This window comes from Coregonus lavaretus (assembly GCF_964263955.1).
Source record: "Coregonus lavaretus genome assembly, chromosome: 23".
Classification (NCBI taxonomy): domain Eukaryota; kingdom Metazoa; phylum Chordata; class Actinopteri; order Salmoniformes; family Salmonidae; genus Coregonus; species Coregonus lavaretus.
Window position 1 is genome coordinate 15,160,291 of NC_140010.1, and position 27,337 is coordinate 15,187,627.

Consider the following 27,337-nt stretch of genomic DNA (forward strand, 5'->3'; position numbering starts at 1 on the left):
GTGCATTCGGAAAGTATTCAGACTTGTTACACATTTTGTTACGTTACAGCCTTATTCTAAAATGGATTAAATCGTTTTTTCCCCTTAAGCTACACACGATACCCCATAATGATGAAGCAAAAACAGGTTTTTAGAAATTTTTGCAAATGTATTTAAAAAAAAAATACACACCCTTTACCTAGTACTTTGTTGAAGCACCTTTGGCAGTGATTACAGCCTCGAATCTTCTTGGGTATGACGCTACAAACTTGGCACACCTGTATTTGGGGAGTTTCTCCCATTCTTCTCTGCAGATCCTCTCAAGCTCTGTCAAGTTGGATGGGGAGTGTCGCTGCACAGCTATTTTCAGGTCTCTCCAGAGATGTTCGATCAGGTTCAATTCCGGGATTTGGCTGGGCCACTCAAGGACATTCAGAGACTTGTCCCGAAATCACTCCTGCGTTGTATTCGCTTTGTGCTTAGGGTCGTTGTCCTGTTGGCAGGTGAACCTACACCCCATTCTGAGGTCCTGAGCGGACTGGAGCAGGTTTTCATCAAGGATCTCTGTGTACTTTGCTCCGTTCATCTTTCCCTCAATCCTGACTAGTCTCCCAGTCCCTGCCGCTGAAAAACATCCCCACAGCATGATGCTGCCACCACCATGCTTCACCGTAGGGATGGTGTCAGGTTTCCTCCAGATGTGACACTTGGCATTCAGGCCAAAGAGTTCAATCTTGGTTTCATCAGACCAGAGAATCTTGTTTCTCATGATCTGAGAGTCTTTAGGTGCCTTTTGGCAAACTCCAAGCGGCTGTCATGTGCCTTTTACTGAGGAGTGGCTTCTATTTGGCCACTCTACCATAAAGGCCTGATTGGTGGAGTGCTGCAGAGATGGTTGTCCTTCTGGAAGGTTCTCCCATCTCCACAGAGGAACTCTGGAGCTCTGTCAGAGTGACCATCGGGTTCTTGGTCACCTCCCTGACCAAGGGCCTTCTCCCCCGATTGCTCAGTTTGGCCGGGTGGCCAGCTCTAGGAAGAGTCTTGGTGGTTCCAAACTTCTTCCATTTAAGAATGATGTAGGCCACTGTGTTCTGGGGGAGCTTCAATGCTGCAGACATTTTTTGGTACCCTTCCCCAGATCTGTGCCTCGCCACAGTCCTGTCTCGGAGCTCTACGGACAATTCCTTCGAACTCATGGCTTGGTTTTTGCTCTGACATGCACTGTCAACTGTGGGACCTTATATAGACCGGTGTGTGCCTTTCCAAATCATGTCCAATCCAATTGAATTTACCACAGGCGGACTCCAATCAAGTTGTAGAAACGTCTCAAGGATGTTCAATGGAAACAGGATGCACCTGAGCTCAATTTCGAGTCTCATAGCAAAGGGTCTGAATACTTACGTAAATGAGGTATTTCCGTTTTTTTATGTTTTATACATTTGCAAACATTTCTAAACTTTTTTCACTTTGTCATTATGGGGTATTGTGTAGATTGAGGATTTTTATTTACTTAATCCATTTTAGAATAAGTCTAACATAACAATGTGGAAAAAGGGAAGGGGTCTGAATGCTTTCCAAATGCACTGTACATATGAAGTGGGTAAAACCATTTGTAAACATTAAAGTTACCATTGTTCAATGACTATGTACATAGGGCAGCAGTCTCTAAGGTGCAGCGTAGTACCAGGTGGTAGCCGGCTAGTAACAGTGACTAAGTTCAGGGCAGGGTACTGGGTGGAGGCCGGCTAGTGGGGCCTATTTAACAATCTGATGGCCTGGAGATAGAAGCTGTTATTCAGTGTCTCGGTCCCAGCTTTGATGCACCTGTACTGTCTCCGCCTTCTAGATGGTAGCGAGGTGAACAGGCCGTGGCTGAGGTCCTTGATGATCTTCTGGGCCTTCTTGTGAAACCGGGTGCTGTAGATGTCCTGGAGGACAGGCAGTGTGCCCCTGGTGATGCGTTGGGCTGACCGCACCACCCTCTGGAGAGCCCTGCGGTTGCGGATGGTGCAATTTCCATACCAGGCGGTGATACAGTCCGACAGGATGCTCTCAATGGTGCATCTGTAGAAGTTCGTGAGGGTCTTGGCCCCTAAGCCGAATTTCTTCAGCCTCCTGAGGTTGAAGAAGTGCTGTTGCGTCTTCTTCACCACACTGTCTGTGTGGATGGACCATTTCAAGTTGTCAGTGATGTGCACACCGAGGAACTTGAAGCTTTTCACTCTCTTCACTGCAGCCCTGTTGTTGTGGATGGGGGTGTGTTCTCTGCTGTCTCCTGAAGTCCACGATCAACACCTTCGTTTTGTTGACATTGAGGGAGAGGTTATTTTCCCATCACCACCTCCCTGTATGTGGTCTCGTTGTTGGTAATCAGGCTTACTACTGTTGTGTCGTCAGCAAACTTGATGATTGTGTTGGAGACATGCGTGGCCGCGCAGTCATGGGTGAAGGTGGTGGCGGAGGTGTTGTTGACTACTTTCACCACCTGGGGTTGGCCCGTCAGGAAGTCCAGGACCCAGTTGCACAGGGCGGGGTTCAGAACCAGAGCCCCAAGCTTAGTTCATACATTCAGTAAGGTTCTTGGAAATGTTTTGGGGTAAATCTTCTGTGCCTGCCACATCCAGCAAGCTGAGAGTGGCTCTAAAGAACAAAACATGCCAACCTCCCAATTCAAACAAACCTGTGAGTGTGACTTGGCTGGATGTACTGTGTGTAACACTAAATATATATATCATGCTGTTTGCGACATGAATCATGATATCAGTGCGCTCCACGTCAATGCAAGACAATGCAGCTCTGTTGGAGTATATAACAACCACTGATATTTGCCTGAGGGGACAGTTCTATGGGAGAGTAAATCAATGTCAGTGTGAAGTGGAAGGAATTGTTAGAACATGTATCATACCCAGATATTTCTCCCTGTTTGGCACACAGAAGATGTACTATAACGTTGATAATGAACACTTTATTACAGTGGTTCCCAAACTGTGGGGCGAGTGAGGGCTCTGCAGGGGGGGCTGTTTTTCTCTCTCATCAATCTCCACAAAATACCCCATAATGACAAAGCAAAAACTGTTTTATTTATTTTTGCAAATGTATTAAAAATAAAACGGAAATATCATATTTACATAAGTATTCAGACCCTTTACTCAGTACTTTGAAGCACCTTTGGCAGCGATTACAGCATCAAGTCTTCTTGGGTATGACGCTACAAGCTTGGCACATCTGTATTTGGGGAGTTTCTCCCATTCTTCTCTGCAGATCCTCTCAAGCTCTGTCAAGTTGGATGGGGAGCGTTGTTGCACAGCTATTTTCAGGTCTCTCCAGAGATGTTCGATCCGGTTCAAGTCCGGGGTCTGGCTGGGCCACTCAAGGACATTCAGAGACTTGTCCCGACGCCACTCCTGCGTTGTCTTGGCTGTGTGCTTAGGGTCTTTGTCCTGTTGGAAGGGCAACCTTCGCCCCAGTCTGAGGTCCTGAGAGCTCTGGATCAGGTTTTCATCAAAGATCTCTCTGTACTTTGCTCCGTTCATCTTTCCCTCAATCCTGACTAGTCTCCCAGTCCCTGCCACTGAAAAACATCCCCACAGCATGATGCTGCCACCACCATGCTTCACCGTAGGGATGGTGCCTGGTTTCCTCCAGATGTGACGCTTGGCATTCAGGCCAAAGAGTTCAATCTTGGTTTCATCAGACCAGAGACTCTTATTTCTCATGGTCTGAGAGTCCTTTTAGGTGCCTTTTGGCAAACTCCAAGCGGGCTGTCATGTGCCTTTTACAGAGGAGTGGCTTCTGTCTGGCCACTAACATAAAGGCCTGATTGGTGGAGTGCTGCACAGATGGTTGTCCTTCTGGAAGATTCTCCCATCTCCACAGTGGAACTCTGGAGCTCTGTCAAAGTGACCATCGGGTTCTTGGTCACCTCCCTGACCAAGGCCCTTCTCCCCCGATTGCTCAGTTTGGCCGGGCGGCCAGCTCTAGGAAGAGTCTTGGTGGTTCCAAACTTCTTCCATTTTAAGAATGATGGAGGTCCACTGTGTTCTTGGGGACCTTCAATGCTGCAGACATTTGTTGGTACCCTTCCCCAGATATGTGCCTCAACACAATCCTGTCTCTGAGCTCTACGGACCATTCCTTCCACCTCATGGCTTGGTTTTTGCTCCTCTGACATGCACTGTCAACTGTGGGACCTTATATAGACAGGTGTGTGCCTTTCCAAATCATGTCCAATCCAACTGAATTTACCACCGGTGGACTCCAAGTTGTAGAAACATCAAGGATGATCAATGGAAACAGGATGCACCTGAGCTCAATTTCGAGTCTCATAGCAAAGGGTCTGAATACGGTACTTCTGTTTTTAGTTTTTATAAATTTGCATACATTTCTAAAACCCTCTTTTCGCTTTGTCATTATAGGGTATTGTGTATAGATTGATTGAGGGAAAAAAAATAATGTAATCAATTTTAGAATAAGGCTGTAATGTACCAAATGTGGAAAAAGTCAAGGGGTCTGAATACTTTCCGAATGCACTGTATGTATAGTGAGCTATATGTTTGGACCATCAAAATGCAACAAAATCGCAGTATCAAATCACAATACATATAGAATCGCAATACATATCGCATCGGCACCTAAGTATCGTGATAATATTGTATCGTGAAGTCACTGACAATTCCCAGCCCTACTAAAAACGCGGCGAAATTAGTGCAAACCTCTTCACCTGAACATTCTATCTTCATGTTCTTCTCTCACTCTGTCAAAAGAAAACCAAGTCATCTAACTGACCTACTGACTGAACGCGAGTTGGAAAAGGTGGGCATTTTTTGTGTTGTCTTTTTCCACGATCAACTGTCACGTTTAAATAGTGGTTCAACCTAATTATCTAAGAGCCAATGAAAAATGAGTGAAACTCGTGCTTCGGTTACACCATGGAAAGACAAAAAACAAGTCAGCAAGCAGAGTGTTTCCTGTCACCTACATACTGGCCCCGACCAAGTTCACTGTTGCCACAATTATCAACGAGCAACCAGCATTTCCTCAATGCGCCCTCAGTCTTCACGAGACCACAGATCGGAGCATAAAATCATGCCCGCTTGAGAGAGAGCATAAAATCAAAGTTCATCTTGAACCCTAAATGGCGAGTAGCTAGCGTATGTAGGAACGTGTGGTAAGGATGAGGACCCTTTCATGAGCACCTCTAGGTTTCTTCCCCACCCGGCACAATTACGTTTCATTTTACCTCTGCATGTTTGTTGTTTTTCCTTGTTTTTACATGCAAATATTTAGGAGTTTGTGTTTGTCGTCTATATTACATGTGGAGTCAGATGGACTGGTGTGATTGGGTGGTTGTTTGTTCATTTGTTGTCTGTATTACCTGTGGCTGTAGTAGTAATGTCAAAGATGGACTGGTGCCTCCAGAAGCTGATGGCTGACTGTCTGCACTGGAGTCGATTCAGTCGCTCCCCCAGGCCGCCGCTGCAGGAAACAACACACAGCATCACACATTGACACTACCTTCAGTATCCTCAACAATACTGTATAAATAGTACCCAATACAGGCTGAGGTACTTTAAATGGATTTGTGAAAAGTCCACATGCATTATTCTGTACACGTAACTGTAGAATTTCAAAAGTAAGTAGCTAGGCTAGTAGTCATACTCCGTGGAGAAAGGATGTCTTATCTAAGGGTCTTAACTATGATAGTGACATTTGGCAACTAAATGATGTCACCCAGGTGGCCCTTTGATCAGCAGCATCGCCCTGGAAACATCTGCAGACTGTGTGTGTGTTTTTGTGTGCGTGCGTGCCATGCAATGATTATTTCCCTCGCATTGTTTCTCATTATCCAAGATCTAGCTTATTATGAGCGAGATCATAAATGCTTCTTAAAAATAAAAATATTAATTTTTTCTTTAGTACTCAAACCTTTGAAATGTCGTTTGCTTTTTGTTGGAGTCCTATGAGGTCTTGGGAGTTCCTGTCGGGATGTTTCTGGGGCGTCTGCAGCACTGCCTGAGTGGACCTGAGTCAGTGACTGACCATCTGCTGCCCTCCCCCTCCCCAGTCTGCAGAGGACACTCAGCCCCAACCCCAGCCTCCAGTCTGCAGAGGACACTCAGCAACAACCCCAGCCTCCAGTCGGCAGAGGACACTCAGCCCCAACCCCAGCCTCCAGTCGGCAGAGGACACTCAGCAACAACCCCAGCCTCCAGTCTGCAGAGGACACTCAGCCCCAACCCCAGCCTCCAGTCGGCAGAGGACACTCAGCCCCAACCCCAGCCTCCAGTCGGCAGAGGACACTCAGCCCCAACCCCAGCCTCCAGTCTGCAGAGGACACTCAGCAACAACCCCAGCCTCCAGTCTGCAGAGGACACTCAGCAACAACCCCAGCCTCCAGTCTGCAGAGGACACTCAGCAACAACCCCAGCCTCCAGTCTGCAGAGGACACTCAGCAACAACCCCAGCCTCCAGTCGGCAGAGGACACTCAGCAACAACCCCAGCCTCCAGTCTGCAGAGGACACTCAGCAACAACCCCAGCCTCCAGTCGGCAGAGGACACTCAGCAACAACCCCAGCCTCCAGTCGGCAGAGGACACTCAGCCCCAACCCCAGCCTCCAGTCTGCAGAGGACACTCAGCAACAACCCCAGCCTCCAGTCTGCAGAGGACACTCAGCCCCAACCCCAGCCTCCAGTCTGCAGAGGACACTCAGCAACAACCCCAGCCTCCAGTCTGCAGAGGACACTCAGCAACAACCCCAGCCTCCAGTCGGCAGAGGACACTCAGCAACAACCCCAGCCTCCAGTCTGCAGAGGACACTCAGCAACAACCCCAGCCTCCAGTCGGCAGAGGACACTCAGCCCCAACCCCAGCCTCCAGTCGGCAGAGGACACTCAGCCCCAACCCCAGCCTCCAGTCGGCAGAGGACACTCAGCAACAACCCCAGCCTCCAGTCTGCAGAGGACACTCAGCAACAACCCCAGCCTCCAGTCTGCAGAGGACACTCAGCCACAACCCCAGCCTCCAGTCTGCAGAGGACACTCAGCCCCAACCCCAGCCTCCAGTCGGCAGAGGACACTCAGCCCCAACCCCAGCCTCCAGTCGGCAGAGGACACTCAGCCCCAACCCCAGCCTCCAGTCTGCAGAGGACACTCAGCAACAACCCCAGCCTCCAGTCTGCAGAGGACACTCAGCAACAACCCCAGCCTCCAGTCTGCAGAGGACACTCAGCAACAACCCCAGCCTCCAGTCGGCAGAGGACACTCAGCCCCAACCCCAGCCTCCAGTCTGCAGAGGACACTCAGCCCCAACCCCAGCCTCCAGTCTGCAGAGGACACTCAGCAACAACCCCAGCCTCCAGTCGGCAGAGGACACTCAGCCACAACCCCAGCCTCCAGTCTGCAGAGGACACTCAGCCACAACCCCAGCCTCCAGTCTGCAGAGGACACTCAGCCACAACCCCAGCCTCCAGTCTGCAGAGGACACTCAGCCACAACCCCAGCCTCCAGTCGGCAGAGGACACTCAGCCACAACCCCAGCCTCCAGTCGGCAGAGGACACTCAGCAACAACCCCAGCCTCCAGTCGGCAGAGGACACTCAGCAACAACCCCAGCCTCCAGTCTGCAGAGGACACTCAGCCACAACCCCAGCCTCCAGTCTGCTCTGGGTCAGGGTGTCATGGCTCTCTCCTTCTCCCTCCCCATCAGACAGGTAGTCAGAGATGTCAGTGTCTGTCACCTGGGGACGATTAGTTATTAAGAGCTTTACACATAACATGATATCAATGTAATATGTTAATTCCAACTGTCATTGTTTTGGCAGGTCTTTTCAAGTATCAAGTATTATGTACAATAGGAACAAAAAAACCTCTTAAATTGTCATCAATGAGGATTAAGGAACTCATGTGGAAATATTAAGGGTTGGCACAAAGGAACAAGCTGTTACACTAACAATAACAGAACACTTTGTTTTACTACTGTTTTGTTGGGCACACACACAGCACACCTGGATATCAGTTCACATGTGGAAAAATCCAAGACACTCTCTCCCCACCATGTCATGTTCAGACAAGTCCAGCCTACCAGCCCCCTTCCCTGTCAGCCACCCACCTCACCCCAGTCCAGCCTACCAGCCCCCTTCCCTGTCAGCCACCCACCTCACCCCAGTCCAGCCTACCAGCCCCCTACCCTGTCAGCCACCCACCCCACCCCAGTCCAGCCTACCAGCCCCCTTCCCTGTCAGCCACCCGCAGCAGCCCAGCGACACGCTCTCTTATTTGAATCAGCTTGGCCCTGCTAGGCAGAGTGCCAGCAGACGTCACACTCTAACTAGCTACAGAGAACAGGAACACTATGTTCCTGGCTCGTGCTAAAAAATGTGTTCATTTACCCTGCCTGCACTGAATGCATTGGAAGTAAGTACACAGCTCACACAACTCTCTCTCTCTCGGCCTATGAGGGCCAGGACCTGCCTCCTAGCTAGCATGTTGTTGCTGAACCAACTGTGGTAAAAGGCTGCTTTACAACCCTGCTGGCACCGCCTAGATGTGGTACCGGTTAAGTTATTAACCCTGTTGGCTGTGGCGGCCCTGGGTTGAAATACTATTTGAACTCTTTGAAATAGTTTGAGTGATTGCTTTAGCCTGTCAGTGCCTAGAGTGCCAAGTGGGCGGGGTTTGCACTTTTGGACTTTATTGGTTCCATTGCCACCAGTAAGCTCAATCAAGCACAGCTATTTGAAATTATTTCAAATCGTTTTTGAACTTAGGTCTTGGATTCGGACGATTAGGCTTGGATGTGGATTTGCCCTCATCCGACAAGTGGCTAGCTGGCTATCCTCGTCTACTCTCCGGCCTTGAAATACATTGTCACCATGCATGCTCCTCCTCTTATCTACCCATCACAGAGTTCTAGAATATTAATACAAATTAAAGAGCACTACACTGGCCTGGCAAACACAGATAAAGTGAGTCAGTTGAGCCGTGTTTTGTTTCAGCTTTAAATGAAACAATGAATTTGAGATCTCAAAGTCTGTATCCTGTTAGATCCAATTTGATTTACTATTGGCAGTAACCATCCCATCCTCTGCAGAGAGTACAAAACAACTAACTCTTACCCTACTGACCCAAACTGTAGTCAAAGGAAAGGAAAGGGAAACTGATAGCCACTGAGTAGAATAGGATGTGGAAACACTCGCTTTTAGTTTCTAAATGATGGCCATCGTTACGTCTGCATCCATTAATGTGAAGAGTAGTAGTTATTCACACTAATAGAGTGCCTTCAGAAAGTATTCACACACCTTGACTTTTTCCAAATTTTTTGTTGTTACAGCCTGAATTTAAATTGAGATTTGTGTCACTGGCTTAAACACACAATACCCCATAATGTCAAAGTGGAATGTTTTTAGATATTTTTTACAAATTATTTAAAAATGAAAAGCTGAAATGTCTTGAGTCAATAAGTATTCAACCCCTTTGTTATAGGCAAGCCTAAATAAGTTCAGGAGTAAACATTTGCTTAACAAGTCACATAATAAGTTGCATGGACTCTGTGTGCAACAATAATGTTTAACATGATTTTTAAATGACTACCTCATCTCTGTACACCACACATACAATTATCTGTAAGGTCCCTCAGTCGAGCAGTGAATTTCAAACACAGATTCAACCACAAAGACCAGGGAGGCTTTCCAATGCCTCGCAAAGAAGGGCACCCATTGGTAGATTGGTAAAAAAAAAGCAGACCTTGAATATCCCTTAAAGCATGGTGAAGTTATTAATTACACTTTGGATGGTGTTTCAATACAGTCATTAGAAAGATACAGGTGTCCTTCCTAACTCAGTTGCCAGAGAGGAAGGAAACCGCTTAGGGATTTCACCATGACACCAATGGTGACTTTAAAACAGTTACAGAGTTTAATGGCTGTGATAGGAGAACTGAGGATGGATCAACAACATTGTAGTTACTCCACAATACTAACCTAAATGACAGAGTGAAAAGAAAGAAGCCTGTACATAATATAAATATTCCAAAACATACATCCTGTTTGCAATAAGGCACTAAATCCAATAAAACAAATCACTGAGTACCACTCTTCATATTTTCAAGCATGGTGGTGGCTGCTTCATATTATGGGTATGCTTGTCATCGTCAAGGACTAGGGAGTTTTTTAGGATAAAAAGAAACGGAATAGAGCTAAGCACAGGCAAAATCCTAGAGGAAAACCTGGTTTAGTCTGCTTTCCAACAGACACTGGGAGACAAATTCACCTTTCAGCAGGACAATAACCTAAAACACAATGCCAAATATACACTGGAGTTGCTTACCAAGACGACACATGAATGTTCCTGAGTTGCCTTGTTACAGACTTGATTTAAATAATCTTGAAAATCTATGGCAAGACTGGAAACTTTCAAGAAAGTTTCCTACTGACGTCAACGCATCATGCATGTATCAACGCATCAAAAACGTTGAACACGCACACCCTCAAGTTAAGTGGTGTGACGAGGTGTGAATGAAGGAGTCAGGCGCAGGAGGTAAAACACCGAAGTCCAGAGTTTATACCGTTTACATAAATAAAACGCACCAACCGTCAAAACGAAACTATCACAAGGGAAATATTCCACCTTGGCAATAACAAATGGAAGAGTAGCTCAACCGTGCTACTCGCTCTCACAATGAAACAATCACTCACAAAGACAAGGGGAACAGAGGGAACACTTATACACATACTAATTAGGAGAATGAGCACCAGGTGTGTGTGTGATTGACAAGACACATGACAAGTGTCTGGTGAGTGACAGCGGAGTCACTCACCACCTTCCGGAGACACTTGAAACCCCACCTCTTTAAGGAATACCTGGGATAGGATAAAGTAATCCTTCTACCCCCCCTTACTCCACCCCCCCCCCAAAAAATAATAATAATATATATATATAAAAATAACAATTGTAAAGTGGTTGTCCCGCTGGCTATCATAAGGTGAATGCACCAATTTGTAAGTCAGTCTCTGGATAAGAGCGTCTGCTAAATTACGAAAATGTAAATGTAAGTGGAGAGATGAGAATGGGATCGGCAGTAGCTAGTAAGCCGGTGACGACAAACGCTGAAACGAGGAGGAGAGGCAGCCTCGGCGGAAGTCGTTTATCCTCCTCAGGACTTTAAACGGCCCCACAAACCGCGGGCTCAGCTTCCGGCAGGGCAGGCGGAGGGGTAGATTCTGGGTCGAGAGCCAGACCCGATCCCCCGGTACGAAAACCGGGGTCTCCCTGCGGTGGCGGTCAGCGTTCGCCTTCTGACGACGCACGGCGCGCTGCAGGCGAACGTGGGCAGCATCCCAAGTCTTCTCCACGCACCGAAACCAGTCATCCACCGCAGGAGCCTCGGTCTAGCTCTGGTGCCACGGTACCAGGACCGGTTCGTAACCCAAAACACATTGGAAGGGTGTTAGGTTAGTGGCGGAGTGAGTTCTGAGCGTATTCTTCCCATGGCAGGAACACCGACCACTCCCCCGGCCAGTCCTGACAGTAGGTCCGCAGGAACCTACCCACATCTTGATTCACCCTTTCCACCTGCCCATTACTCTCGGGGTGAAATCCATAGGTCAGGCTGACCGAGACCCCCAGACGTTCCATGAACGCCTTCCAGACTCTAGACGTGAACTGGGGACCTCGGTCGGACACTATATCCTCTGGTACACCGTAGTGCCGGAAGACGTGAGTAAACAGAGCCTCCGCAGTTTGTAGGGCCGTGGGGAGACTGGGCAGAAGAAGGAGGCGGCAGGATTTCGAAAAGCGATCCACAACGACCAGGATAGTGGTGTTACCTTGGGAGAGGGGAAGATCAGTAAGAAAATCAATACTAAGGTGAGACCATGGTCGTTGTGGAACTGGTAAAGGTTGTAGCTTACCCGCTGGGAGGTGCCTAGGGGCCTTACTCTGGGCGCACACTGAGCAGGAGGAAACATACACCCTCACGTCCTTAGCCAAGGTAGGCCACCAGTACTTCTCGGTCAGGCAGCGCATTGTACGACCGATACCTGGATGACCAGAGGAGGGTGACGTGTGTGCCCAGTAGATCACACAATCTCGGATAAGTGCAGGCACGTACTGCAGCCCAGCTGGACACTGCGGTGGAGATGGATCTGTGCGTAATGCCTGCGCTATATCCGCATCCATTGCCCATACTACCGGCGCCACAATGCACGAGGCCGGAAGTATGGGGGTGTTGTCTCTGGGCCTCTCCTCTGTGTCATACAGCCGAGACAGTGCGTCTGCCTTGACGTTCTTCGTACCCGGAATGTATGAGAGTGTGAAATCAAACCGGGTGAAGAAGAGGGCCCACCAGGCCTGGCGAGGATTCAGCCTCCTCGCTGCCCGAATGTACTCCAGGTTACGGTGGTCTGTCCAGACGAGGAAAGGGTGTTTCGCCCCTTCGAGCCAATGCCTCCCCACCGTTAAAGCTCGGACAACAGCCAGCAGCTCCCGATCACCAACGCCGTAGTTCTGCTCCGCCGAGCTGAGCTTCTTCGAAAAGAAGGCACAGGGGCGGAGCTGGGGTGGCGTGCTTGAGCGTTGGGATAAGACAGCGCCTATCCCTACCTCGGACGCATCCACCTCCACTACGAACAGTAGTGATGGATCGGGGTGATCCAGTACCGGGGCGAAGGTGAACAGACCCCGTAATCTACTGAAGGCCAAATCAGCCTCAGCAGACCAGCGGAGCCGGGACGGCCCACCCTTCAACAAGGAGGTAATGGGAGCTGCGACCTTGCTAAAGCCCCGATTAAACCTCCGATAGTAGTTGGCAAAGCCAAGGAAGCGCTGCACCTCCTTCACCGTGGTTGGAGTCGGCCAATTACGCACGGCTGAAATGCGATCTCCATCCATCTCCACACCTGTGGTAGTAATGTGGTATCTGAGGAAAGAGATTGACTGCTGGAAAAACTCACACTTCTCTGCCTTGGCATAAAGATAATTCTCCAGCAGTCGGACCAGTACCTTGCGAACCAGGGACACATGCTCGGCGCGCGTAGCGGAATACACCAGGATGTCATCGATGTAGACCACCACACCGCGACCAAGCATGTCCCGAATCACCTCGTTCACAAATGACTGGAAAACGGATGGAGCATTCATCAAACCGTAGGGCACCACCAGGTATTCATAATGCTCCGAGGTTGTGCTGAATGCTGTTTTCCACTCATCCCCTTCCTGAATACGCACCAGGTTGTAGGCACTCCTGAGGTCTAATTTGGTGAAAAAACGGGCTCCATGCATTGACTCAATCACTGAAGGAATGAGGGGAAGAGGATAACTAAATCGTACCGTGACCTTATTCAGTGGTAAATAATCAATACACGGTCGTAAACCGCCATCTTTCTTCTTCACAAAGAAGAAACCCGAGGAAGCAGGTGAAGTGGAGGGACGTATATACCCCTGGCGCAGGGACTCGGTGACGTATGTTTCCATAGCCTCCGTTTCAGCCTGCCACAGGGGATACACATGACTCTTGGGAGGTACAGCGTCTACCCAAAGGTTTATCGCGCAATCCCCCTCCCGATGTGGTGGTAATTTAGTCGCTTGCATCTTGGAAAACACGAGCGCCAGATCATGGTATTCGGGGGGAATGCGCACGGTGGGGTTACAGTCTGGACTTTCTACCGTGGTCGCACCAACGGAAACACCTAGACACCTACCCAGACACTCACGCACCACCCCGTAAGAACCCTCTGCGTCCATGAAAAATTGGGGTTGTGAAGGGCTAACTACGGAATACCTAAGACTACAGGGTAAGCAGGAGACTCAATAATCAAAAAAGTGATCTGCTCAACATTTACATTTCCATTTTAGTCATTTAGCTGCCGCTCTTATCCAGAGCGACTTACAGTTAGTGAGTGCATACATTTTTCATACTGGCAATTACAGGTTGTAATGCAACAAAATTTGAAAAACGCCAAGGGGGATGAATACTTTTGCAAGGCACTGTACACCCCATAGACGTGCAACTGTGAGAGGTAGAACTAAAGGCAACATGGGAACAACATAAATTAGAGCTTGAGCACAAGGAAAGGGAAAGAGAACATGAGGAGAGATTGGAGCAACAGAAATTAGGTGAACGGGCAGCCAGACTAGAACAAGAACAAGAAGAACGTGGACATGCCATTAGATTAAGAGAGATGGATCTCAAAGTGCTCCGAATGCAGTCAGGCCATCCTGCACCCTCAACAGAGTTTGATCTTGGCCGGAACAGCCGACTTGTACCGCCTTTGAACGAAAGAGAGGTGGATGTACATTTTACTCTGTTTGAGCGGATTGCCACATCCCTAAAATGGCTGTGAGACATTTGGTCACTGCTCCTCCAAAAGCTCAAAGTGTACGGCGCTTTATCTATTGAGTTCAGATTATGACACTGTTAAACTGCTATTCTTCAGGCTTATGAGTTGGTCCCAGAGGCATACAGACAACAGTTCTGTTAATTACAAAAGACAGAATCACAAAGCCATGTTGAGTTGGCAAGGGAACAAGCATGTCTTTTTGATCGGTGGTGTGGTTCAAGGACCTTGAGGATTTAAAGACAATCATACTTCTCGAGCAGTTAAAGAATTGCCTTCACGAAAGGGTTGCTACCTACATTTATGAGCACAAGGATCTCACTCTTGAGAAAGCTGCAGTTCTGGCAGATGAGTTTGTGTTGACACATAAAACTACCTTCACAAACAAAGCACCCAGTAGTTATACCTATGCAAAGAGCAATCCAGAGAAGTCACCTCCTACTACGAGGTTTCAGTCCTTTTCTACAGTGCCCAAAGACAAGGATCAGCAGAAAACAACTTTTTTCGTAACCGCCGGTTTGTCATTACTGCCGTGAGAAAGGACACATTGTCTCTAAGTGTCTTCAGTTGAAACAGAAAAATTAGAGAGAAAAAGCAGTTTCTTCTTGTGGGAGCACTCCAGCCCATTAAGTCTCTGGTTGGGACTGGTGTATCTCCTAAACAACATTCTGGATCAGATGTGTATGCGTTTGTGTCTCTGCAGAGTGGTGATGCTGTTAAGCAGCTGGTGAAGATACTGTGAGACACTGGGGCAGCCCAGTCCTTCATGTTGGAGGGTGTTTTGCCTTTATCTGACACTTCAGCAACTGGTTACAGTGTGTTAGTACAAGGCGTGGTGATGGGTTGCATGGAAGTTCCTTTGTATAATGTAGAAGTCTGATCTTATTTCTGGTTCCGTTGTCGTTGGAGTGAGGCCTAGCCTACCGGTGAAGGGGGTTTCATTCATTTTTGGAAACGATTTGGCTGTGGGGAAGGTCGTGCCAAATTCAGTTGTTTGTCAGGAACCCAGAGTAGAATAACTTGATGGATTATCAGTAAAGTACCCTACAGTGTTCCCAGCATGTGCCGTTACATGTGCTATGTATAAGAAAGTGTTGAGGAGGATGTCAGAGATCCCACCATAGCAAGTCTAGTGTTGAGGAGGATGTCAGAGTTATTTTCTTTTTTAATTTCTCGTTTCTATTTTCAGTATATATTATAATTTGTATATTTTTTTGTGTATATATATATATATATATATATATATATATATATATATATATATATATATATATATATATATATATATATATATATATTTTTTTTTTTCTTTTCTTTTCTTTTCTTTTTCATAATTATTTTTTGTGGGGGTGTAGAAGGATTACTTTTATACTATCCCAGGTATTCCTTAAAGAGGTAGGGTTTCAAGTGTCTCCGGAAGGTGGTCAGTGACTCTGCTGTCCTGGCGTCGTGAGGGAGCTTGTTCCACCATTGGGGTGCCAGAGCAGCGAACAGTTTTGACTGGGCTGAGCGGGAACTGTGCTTCTGCAGAGGTAAGGGACCAGCAAGCCAGAGGTGGAAGAACGCAATGCCTTCGTTTGGGTGTAGGGACTGATCAGAGCCTGAAGGTAAGGAGGTGCCGTTCCCCTCATAGCTCCGTAGGCAAGCACCATGGTCTTGTAGCAGATGCGAGCTTCAACTGGAGCCAGTGGAGTGTGCGGAGGAGTGGGGTGACGTGAGAGAACTTGGGAAGGTTGAACACCAGACGGGCTGCAGCGTTCTGGATGAGTTGTAGGGGCTTAATGGCACAGGCAGGGAGCCCAGCCAACAGCGAGTTGCAGTAATCCAGACGGGAGATGACAAGTGCCTGGATTAGGACCTGTGCCGCTTCCTGTGTAAGGTAGGGTCGTACTCTGCGAATGTTGTAGAGCATGAACCTACAGGATCGGGTCACCGCTTTGATGTTAGCGGAGAATGACAGGGTGTTGTCCAGGGTCACGCCAAGGTTCTTTGCACTCTGGGAGGAGGACACAACGGAGTTGTCAACCGTGATGGCGAGATCATGGAGTGGGCAGTCCTTCCCCGGGAGGAAGAGCAGCTCCGTCTTGCCGAGGTTCAGCTTGAGGTGGTGATCCGACATCCACACTGATATGTCTACCAGACATGCAGAGATGCGATTCGCCACCTGGTTATCAGAAGGGGGAAAGGAGAAGATTAATTGTGTGTCGTCTGCGTAGCAATGATGGGAGAGACCATGTGAGGATATGACAGAGCCAAGTGACTTGGTGTATAGAGAGAATAGGAGAGGGCCTAGAACTGAGCCCTGGGGGACACCAGTGGTGAGAGCACATGGTGCGGAGACAGATTGTCGCCACGCCACCTGGTAGGAGCAACCTGTCAGGTAGGACGCAATCCAAGAGTGAGCTGCGCCGGAGATGCCCAACTCGGAGAGGGTGGAGAGGAGGATCATGCGTCACAGGAACATGCGTCTCCTGTGTAATCATGGTGACTGGTACAGTAACCTCCTTTACCAACCCGTACCCTAATGGTCGACTATCAAGTGCTCTGATGGGGAGTGGAATGGATAGGGGAACCAATTAAATGCCTTGACGGCGTGCAAATGCCCTGTCCATAAAGTTCCCAGCTGCACCTGACTCGACTAGCGCCTTACACTGGGAAACTACCAGGTGATAGGGAAAGGAGATAGATAAGGTACAGAGCGCCGCAAAGGGCTCCGAATAAGTTTGGGTATTCGTTACCTGGGGTGATGCGTGAGTACCCTGCCTACCGCCTCCAGACCCAAAGGAACGTTGAATGCGACGTGAGGTATATTGTCTCTTCTTGCCACCAGAGTGGCACTGTCGCTGTCCTCCTGCGCTCTCTCGACCGGCGGCTCCCCCCAGCTCCATCTGCTCGGGGTCAGAGTCGTCCGGAGTGGGAACGGGCAGACCCCTACCAGGATGTCCTCTGGCTGCTAGCAGATTGTCCAGCCGGATGGCCATCTCCACCAGTTGGGAGAACAATAGCATGGCATCATGGCAGGCTAGCTCCCGTCGGATGTCCTCCCTTAGGTGGCACCGAAAATGGTCGATTAGGGCCCGCTCGTTCCGCCCGGACCCCGCTGCCAGCGTCCGGAACTCCAGCGCGTAGTCCTGTGCAGTCCTCGTCCCCTGCCTCAGATGGACCAGTCGTTCGCCCGCCTCTCGACCCTCAGGCGGGTGATCGAAAACGGCCCGAAAGAGGCAAGCAAACTCCCCATAGTCCTCCAACGCGGCACCTCCCTCGTTCCACACCGCGTTGGCCCACTCCAGGGCTCTCCCACAAAGGCAGGAAACGAGGACGGATACCTTCTCCTGCTCCAGTGGCGCCGGCCTGTTGCTGGAGAAATACAACTCTAGTTGGAGCAGAAATCCCTTACATCGCGCTGCCGTCCCATCAAACGCCGGTGGCCGGGATATCTGGATCCCTCCAGGCGCTGGGGTGTAGGTGGCTGGATCCGGTTGACCAGCTGGTCTCGATAGCTCAGGTCCTCTCTCTCCAGGCGTTGTACTACCTGAAGAACCCAATCCATCGCTTCCCCCAAGCTGGCCAGCATTGAGGAATGCTCCTGGACCATTTACATAAATAAAACGCACCCAGCGTCAAAACGAAACTATCACAAGGGAAATATTCCACCTTGGCAATAACAAATGGAAGAGTAGCTCAACCGAGCTACTTACTCTCACAATGAAACAATCACTCACAAAGACAAGGGGAACAGAGGGAACACTTATACACATACTAATTAGGGGAATCAGCACCAGGTGTGTGTGATTGACAAGACAAGACATGACAAGTGGAGTGATGAGAATGGGATCGGCAGTTGCTAGTAAGCCGGTGACGACGAACGTGGAAACCTGCCCGAACAAGGAGGGAAGGCAGCCTCGGCGGAAGTCGTGACAAGTGGATTCAGCCTAATGTTTATGAGATAATCTCTTGGTTTCTGTGAGGCCTCAGAACACAAGCCTCCAGTTTAGGGAGGTTAGATAAATAACCTTTGACCCCCAGAGAGCTGATAACAGTGGCTGTGGACCTGTGGGGGACTATCTGCCTCTGAGGCCTCTTGATGAACATAGCTTCAGCTCTATTACTATTCTGAACAAAAATACAAACGCAACATGTAAAGTGTTGGTCCCATGTTTCATGAGCTGAAATAAAAGATCGCAGAAATTCTGTGCACAAATTTGTGTACATCCCTGTTGGTGAGCATTTCTCCTTTGCCAAGATAATCCATCCACCTGACAGGTGTGGCATACCAAGAAGCTGATTAAACGGCATCATCATTACACAGCATGATCATTACATATTACACAATTCCTAGAAGCTGAAAATGGCCCAGTTCTTCCATGGCCTGCATACTCATCAGTCAAGTCACCCATTGAGCATGTTTGGGATGCTCTGGATCGACATGTAAGACAGCGTGTTCCAGTTCCCGCCAATATCCAAAAACTTCGCACAGCCATTGAAGAGGAGTGGGACAACATTCCACAGGCCACAATCAACAGCCTGATCAACTCTATTCGAAGGAGATGTGTCGAGCTGCATGAGGCAAATGGTGGTCACACCAGATACTGACTGGTTTTCTGATCCAAGCCCCTACATAAAAAAAGGTATCTGTAACCAACAGCTGCATATCTATATTCCCAGTCATGTGAAATCCATAGATTAGGGCTTAATGAATTTATTTCAATTGACTGATTTCCTAATATGAACTGTAAATCAGTAAAATCTTTGAAATTGTTGCATTTATATTTTCTTCAGTATACTTACAGAGAGCAACTCAAGAGGCTTTCTGAGGCACATTTCAACTTGTCAAGACTGTAGTTGAAAAATCCCAAAGCCAAATAGTAGAATATTCTAGAACTTTAGAAAACGATGGATTAGGGATTAACACAGGTAACCATCCTGTACCAGGACCACTCTTCATATTTCCCGAAAGACCTGAGAAATTACAACATTTTCCCCCAATGTCACACTGCCATTCCACAAAATACACAACATGCACAGCAGCAGATTGTAAAAAATAAAACAGCACATTATCCAAACAGGTTGTTGGAAGCCTTTAGCCTATCTTATCTACTTTACACAAAGTCGCCATTAATTCAAACCACATGCATAATTGACACTGCCAGACTGCACATGAGACCCGAATGCAGTTCCTCTCACAGTAGAAGGGGGGTATATGGAGGGGTATTTTGAAAACACAGTATATGAAGAAGAATATACAGTGCCTTGCAAAAGTATTCATCCCCCTTGGCGTTTTTCCTATTTTGTTGCATTACAACCTGTAATTTAAATGGATTTTTATTTGGATTTCATGTAATGGACATACACAAAATAGTCCAAATTGGTGAAGTCAAATGAAAAAAAGTACTTGTTTCCAAAAATTCCAAAAAAAAAATAACGGAAAAGTGGTGCGTGCATATGTATTCACCCCCTTTGCTATGAAGCCCCTAAATAAGATCTGGTGCAACCAATTACCTTCAGAAGTCACATAATTAGTTAGATTGCACACAGGTGGACTTTATTTAAGTGTCACATGATCTGTCACATGATCTCAGTATATATACACCTGTTCTGAAAGGCCCCAGAGTCTGCAACACCACTAAGCAAGGGGCACCACCAAGCAAGCGGCACCATGAAGACCAAGGAGCTCTCCAAACAGGTCAGGGACAAAGTTGTGGAGAAGTACAGGTCAGGGTTGGGTTATAAAAAAATATACGAAACTTTGAACATCCCACGGAGCACCATTAAATCCATTATTAAAAAATGGAAAGACTATGGCACCACAACAAACCTGCCAAGACAGGGCCGCCCACCAAAACTCACGGACCAGGCAAGGAGGGCATTAAACAGACAGGCAACAAAGAGACCAAATATAACCCTGAAGGAGCTGCAAATCTCCACAGCGGAGATTGGAGTATCTGTCCATAGGACCACTTTAAGCAGTACACTCCACAGAGCTGGGCTTACGGAAGAGTGGCCAGAAAAAAAGCAATTTCTTAAAGAAAAAAATAAGCAAACATGTTTGGTGTTCACCAAAAGGCATGTTGGTGACTCCCCAAACATACGGAAGAAGGTACTCTGGTCAGATGAGACTATAATTGAGCTATTTGGCCATCAAGGAAAACGCTATGTCTGGCGCAAACCCAACACCTCTCATCACCCCGAGAACACCATCCCCACAGTGAAGCACGTGGTGGCAGCATCATGCTGTGGGGATGTTTTTCATCGGCAGGGACTGGGAAACTGGTCAGAATTGAAGGAATGATGGCGCTAAATACAGGGAAATTCTTGAGGGAAACCTGTTTGTCTTCCATAGATTTGAGACTGGGACGGAGGTTCACCTTCCAGCAGGACAATGACCCTAAGCATACTGCTAAAGCAACACTCTAGTGGTTTAAGGGGAAACATTTAAATGTCTTGGAATGGCCAAGTCAAAGCCCAGACCTCAATCCAATTGAGAATCTGTGTCACGTCTCATCCCGTTGCTCCCCTCCGGCGCTCTGATTCGCCGGTCTACTGAGCCACCGGTCTGAGCGCACCACCTCGGCAACACCGGAATGGAAACCCAACGCACCCTAATAACCTCCAGCGCACCTGCACCTCATCATCTCATCACCACCCCTATATAGCCCTGGACTGTTCAGTGTTGTGTTGTGTGTGATTGTCAGCGTCTTGTCGTGTACTGGCTCTTTGTTGTTCTCTGACTCAGTGTTAAGTAAACCTTTACATTGTTGATTCCTGCGTCTGCGTCCTGCCTCTTCGTATCCTCAGTACTCGTCACAATCTGTGGTATGACTTAAAGATTGCTGTACACCAGCGGAACCCATCCAACTTGAAGGAGCTGGAGCAGTTTTGCCTTGAAGAATGGGCAAAAATCCCAGTAGCTAGATGTGCCAAGCTTATAGAGACATACCCCAAGAGACTTGCAGCTGTAATTGCTGCAAAAGGTGGCTCTACAAAGTTTTGACTTTTGGGGGGGTGAATAGTTTTCAGTTTTTTTGTCTTAATTCTTGTTTGTTTCACAATAAAACATATTTTGCATCTTCAAAGTGGTAGGCATGTTGTGTAAATCAAATGATACAAACCCCCAAAAAAATCCATTTTAATTCCAGGTTGTAAGGCAACAAAACAGGAAAAATGCCAAGGGGGGTGAATACTTTCGCAAGCCACTGTACATGGACATTGGTTAACCCTTTGCACTCGTATATGGGTTGAAAGTGGCAGATTTGGGTACTAATAAAGTGCCTAAATTGGAACGTAGTAACATTCTATACATGATGTCAGAGCTCTGGCTCTGCGCTTAACAGCGCTGTATGGTTTTTGACTGACAGCAGTTCTGAACTTGAGCACCGCTCGCAACAAGAAGTTGCCCCCATCCCTCCCGGTAATTGGGCAACTTTTGCACATTATTTGATGTCTGAGTGAGGGGAATGCTGTAAATGAAGAAGACTCAATGTATTTTGAAAGATGAGACGTTGAGAATTATAATAAATACCACTTTGATGTCATACAAGCAAGCCAAACACCCATGAGTCCAAATGTGCACTTCACATTTCCAAATCATAAAACTCATGTCATATACAGTGTCAATGTTTATGATCACTATGTTTGATGTACAGTTACAAGATGACATGATGTCATACCCTGGGATGTTTTGAACAGAATGAGCCTATTTTTGTTTATTGTGAAGAAAATTTGTCGGGCCACACGCAACTGAATGCACTCATGACTCCTTTCTATGCACACAAATTACGATCTGTTTCTCTGAATTGCCTTGTGAAAGCCTAACACTGTAAGATCGTATTTTATAACTTAGCTAGTCATGTTGGCAATAGAACAAGCTTTGAAATGATGCCCACCTGACCCAGATTACGGTTTATAATGGACTGTTTTTTGGATTGCGTAAACAACAACAGTAATTGTATGATGGCAGGGTTTTCTTCCAAATGAAACAACTACAAGTGTGCTTACTCTAGTTCCTCAACGGCACAGCTAGGAGAGCTCAAAAAAGTACCTTATAGTTGAAGACTGTTCTTTGAGTCATAAAAGTGCATTGAAATTGCTTAGGAACTGTGCACACTTTGGAGAGGTGTGTAGCCACTTGGAGACACATGTTAGTCTTCTCTCACAAATAGAAAATGTGTTGTCTTGTAATTTAGTACTTAAAAACAAAAAACGTATTTGTCTTATGTTGCACCTACCCCATATTTTCCAGGAATAGTCTTATCGTGTTACTGAATGTATCCAGAGTATTTTCAGATTTCATTATCAACCAATGTGGCGAAAAGTACAATAAATGTAAAATACACATACAATTTACAGTGTAATGTTTGAATTCAGTCTTGTGTCAGGTGAACTGTTGTGTCTTCACCTTTGGTCTAATAATTTTCACATTTCCAAACTGTTCCCTTTCAATTACATTTACATTTACATTTTAGTCATTTAGCAGACGCTCTTATCCAGAGCGACTTACAGTTAGTGAATACATATTTTTTTATACTGGCCCCCCGTGGGAATCGAACCCACAACCCTGGCGTTGCAAACGCCATGCTCTATCAACTGAGCTACATCCCTGCCGGCCATTCCCTCCCCTACCCTGGACGACGCTGGGCCAATTGTGCGCCGCCCCATGAGTCTCCCGGTCGCGGCCGGCTGCGACAGAGCCTGGATTCGAACCAGGATCTCTAGTGACACAGTTAGCACTGCGATGCAGTGCCTTAGACCACTGCGCCACTCAGGAGTTAATTGCTACCATGGTTATGCATTTTCTTATTTCTTCTGTAAGAAACATTTCAATTTAGCCCTATCCATATAGGCCAATTCCCATGAGTGAAAAGGGTTAAGTTGCTGGTTGCCGTTTTGGAACATGCCCTACCCTTTCCCCACATAGACAGTGCTCCATTCAGCAACACCACTGGGATCAAGTTGTGAACTGTAACAATTTAGAGCATGATCTGAAGATATAATATACAGTATGCCATTTAGCAGATGTTTTCATCCAAAGCTACTTATAGTCATGCGTGCATACATTTTACTTACGGGTGGTCCTGGGAATTGAACCCACTATCCTGGTGTTGCGACCACCATGCAAGCACCATGCTCTACCAACTAAGTTACAAAGGAAAGTGCACTATATTGTACTGTGTAGGTATTGGCCTGCCAGACCTAGACTGTCAGTTTGTTTTTGAATACTCCGGCTAGTGGTAGAATATCTAAAAAGGTCTAACCTATAAATATAACTAACTAGACCCTGTTGATGTTAAGATTAGATATATAAATAGTCATGTTGCCTTAAATGTATAAATGCAAAGTAACGTTGCCTTAAAGTTATATAACAGTGGTGTGTTGTTGTGTAAATCCCTGTTTCCATGATATGAGCTGCGTAGGGCATATGCCAAAAATGTATCTGTTGTAGCCTAATGGGGAAACCATGTGGTCTTGCTGACATCTGACATGTGTTACGGGAAACCACCATGATGCTATTTACATGTTGCTATACACGTGCACATGTTTACCATTACGTTCATACTGAGTGAAGGGAGGATATTTACAAATAGATGAAACTGGGATAGATAATGGTAAATACAGCACTGTCACACTGTTATATAAATGCAGAAGGAAGAAAACAATGTACTGGACGGTGCATAGCACCACCTAGTGTCATTGAACATGGCTGAAACTGTAAAGTTTGTGTCCTGTAAAGTTTGTGTACTGTATTATGGATTTTTTGCAATAGTATATTTGTCTTAAACCACTATGTGAAATGTCTGCGTTTTTATTTATTTAAATAAATATTTTTTTTTTATCTAGATGTGTTTATACATATTTTGTCTTACTGTTTTATGTAGTATTGGTAAAGTTTTTTGAGTAAAGCTCTAGTTTACTCACCGTTGTAGGTTTAGGTGTTGATTATTTTGGTTCCTCAGTGTAGGACTCCGACTCACAGTCAGATTTTTCCCACACTGTCCTCTTCCTTCTCTCTCTCTCTCATCTTTATCTTCAGCCTCATCGCTATCCATGTCTATCGTCGGAAGCTCATCTAAAAATATAATTTAAAACATTATGTAATGTGCGGCTGATTAAATGATTAACATACGCAGTATATTCAATTCTTAATTACAATCTTTCTTGACTGCAGTACTTGCACTGATGAGGGAGCAGTGATGAATGTTCTCTGAATATCATTCAAAGACAAATACATATTGAAAACAAAATACCAACCACAGATTGTGTCATTCGATGGACAAATCCTTGCTAGTAATGCAAACAGAGCACTATAAAAATTGCACCCCTGTCTCAAGTACCTGTTCCAGTGCTGAAAATGCATAGGGCTCTGCTGTAGAACTGAATGGGGGCTGCAGGTCTCCGGGGCCTGCGGTGCTCCTGAACCACACTGCTGCTGGGGGGAGGTAGAGGAAGCTGCTGGGCCTGGGCCTCACTGTCAGGCAGCTCACTCACTGGAGCTCCAGGCGATGTGCAATGGGTCCTCATCACACCGCACTGCATTGGACACACACAGGGGTGGACAAGGACAAAGACAGTCAGTCTCAAGCGATACAGAGCAATAATGGATTTTCATGAATAATGGATAATAATAATGCATTTTCAATAAGAATGGATTGTTAATAATGGATGATGATGCATTTGTATAGTTTTGCATCAGGCACTTACAAAACCTTCCAATAGGTATTTTAACGTATTTGACAAGTTAGTTATCACAAGAGACACTGACAGAAATCACATGAGTAAACATCATGAAGCATTGTTGACCATTCAACTATTGTTTACAATACCTTGTGCTGGTGACTGTGCCAGTTGTCGTACAGCTCGCCATTTCTTCCTAGATGACCTTAGGTTCCACAATAAAACCACAATGACATGTTTGAAGCAATATGAGCAATTCAGAATCATGGAGAAGAATTGCACTGACAACACTGTGGCCCTGTGTAGCTCAGTTGGTAGAGCATGGCGCTTGCAACGCCAGGGTTGTGGGTTCGTTTCGCACGGGGGGCCAGTTTGAAAAAATGTATGCACTCACTAACTGTAAGTCTCTCTGGATAAGAGCGTCTGCTAAATGACTAAAATGTAAATGTAATATAGTGTGTGTCCAAAAAGCTGCCTTCCCAGGACATGTTAGCAGAAGTGGCAGTGATTGAAGACTCTCTCCCCACTTTTCTGACATCAACTTTGACATCATCAGGAAACAACATACAATTGACATCCTTGTAATATATTCTGCTCCTCCATTTTGCGCAGAAAAATAAATGACCTCCTTGGTAAAATATTGCAAAGTATATAACTAAACCAACCAACTACACTGAACAAAAATATAAACGCAACATGTAAAGTGTTGGTCCCATGTTTCATGAGCTGAAATAAAAGATCCCAGAAATGGTCCATACGCACAAAAAGATTATTTCTCTCAAATTTGTTTACATCCCTATTAGTGAGCATTTCCCTACATCCACCTGTCAGGCTTGGCATATCAAGAAGCTGATTAAACAGCATGATCATTACACAGGTGTGCCTTGTGCTGGGGACAAAAAAAGGCCACTCTAAAATGTGCAGTTTTGCCACACAACACAATGCCACAGATGTCTCAAGTTTCGAGGGAGCGTGCAATTGGCATGCTGACTCTGCAGTCCAGACCACATGTAACCAGCCCAGGACCTCCACATCTGACTTCTTCACCTGCTGGATCGTCTGAGATCAGCCACCCGGACAGCTGATGAATCTGTGGATTTGCACAACCGAAGAATTTCTGCACAAACTGTCAGGAACCGTCCGTTTCAGGGAAGCTCATCTGCATGCTCGTCGTCCTCACCAGGGTCTTGACCTGACTGCAGTTAGGCGTTGTAACCGACTTCAGTGGGCATATGCTCACCTTCGATGGCCACTGGCATGCTGGAGAAGTGTGCTCTTCACGGTTAAATCCCAGTTTCAACTGTACAGGGCAGATGGCAGACGTATGGCGTCGTGTGGGCGAGCGGTTTGCTGATGTCAACGTTATGAACAGAGTGCCCCATGGTGGCGGTGGGGTTATGGTATGGGCAGGCATAAGCTACAGACAATGAACCCAATTGCATTTTATCGATGCACAGAGATACCGTGACAATATCCTGAGGCTCATTGTCATGCTATTCATCCGCCGCCATCACCTCATGTTTCAGCATGATAATGCACGGCCCCATGTCCCAAGGATCTGTACACAATTCCTGGAAGCTGAAAATCTCCCAGTTCTTCCATGGCCTGCATACTCACCAGACATGTCACCCATTGAGCATGTTTGGGATGCTCTGGATTGACGTGTACGACAGCGTGTTCCAGTTCCCGCCAATATCCAGAAACTTCGCACAGCCATTGAAAAGGAGTGGGACAACATTCCACAGGCCACAATCAACAGCCTGATCAACTCTATACGAAGGAGATGTGTCGCGCTGCATGAAGCAAATGATACTGACTGGTTTTCTGATCCATGCCCCTACCTTTTTTAAAAGCTATCTGTGACCAACAGATGCATATCTGTATTCCCAGTCATGTGAAGTCCATAGATTAGGGCCTAATTACTTTATTTCAATTGACTTATTTCCTTATATGAACTGTAACTCAGTAAAATCTTTGAAATTGTTGCATCTATATTTTTGTTCAGTGTATATTGAATGAATGAAACTAGCTAGCTAGCGGGCCGCCCAACAACCTGCCCGCTTGACCCTATCCCCTCCTCTCTTCTCCAGACCATTTCCGGAGACCTTCTCCCTTACCTCACCTCGCTCATCAACTCATCCTTGACCGCTGGCTATGTCCCTTCCGTCTTCAAGAGAGCGAGAGTTGCACCCCTTCTCAAAAAACCTACACTCGATCCCTCCGATGTCAACAACTAGAGACCAGTATCCCTTCTATCTTTTCTCTTCAAAACTCTTGAGCGTGCCGTCTTTAGCCAACTCTCTTTGCATCTCTCTCAGAATGACCTTCTTGATCCAAACCAGTCAGGTTTCAAGACTGGT

The 27,337-nt window shown here is 46.7% G+C and overlaps 1 pseudogene across 1 annotated transcript in view; it reads right to left on the bottom strand.

The window, feature by feature from the left end:
• Positions 1-25,167, bottom strand: part of LOC311098884 — a 64,683-nt pseudogene extending 39,516 nt beyond the window's left edge. The window contains exons 1-6 of the transcript XR_014615696.1: positions 25,158-25,167; positions 24,638-24,833; positions 24,222-24,372; positions 5,905-6,081; positions 5,536-5,546; positions 5,354-5,454 (exon numbers count right to left, since the gene is read on the bottom strand). The product of XR_014615696.1 is annotated as an uncharacterized misc_RNA (transcript). The remainder of the gene's footprint in view (positions 1-5,353; positions 5,455-5,535; positions 5,547-5,904; positions 6,082-24,221; positions 24,373-24,637; positions 24,834-25,157) is intronic.
• Positions 25,168-27,337: the final 2,170 nt, after the last annotated feature.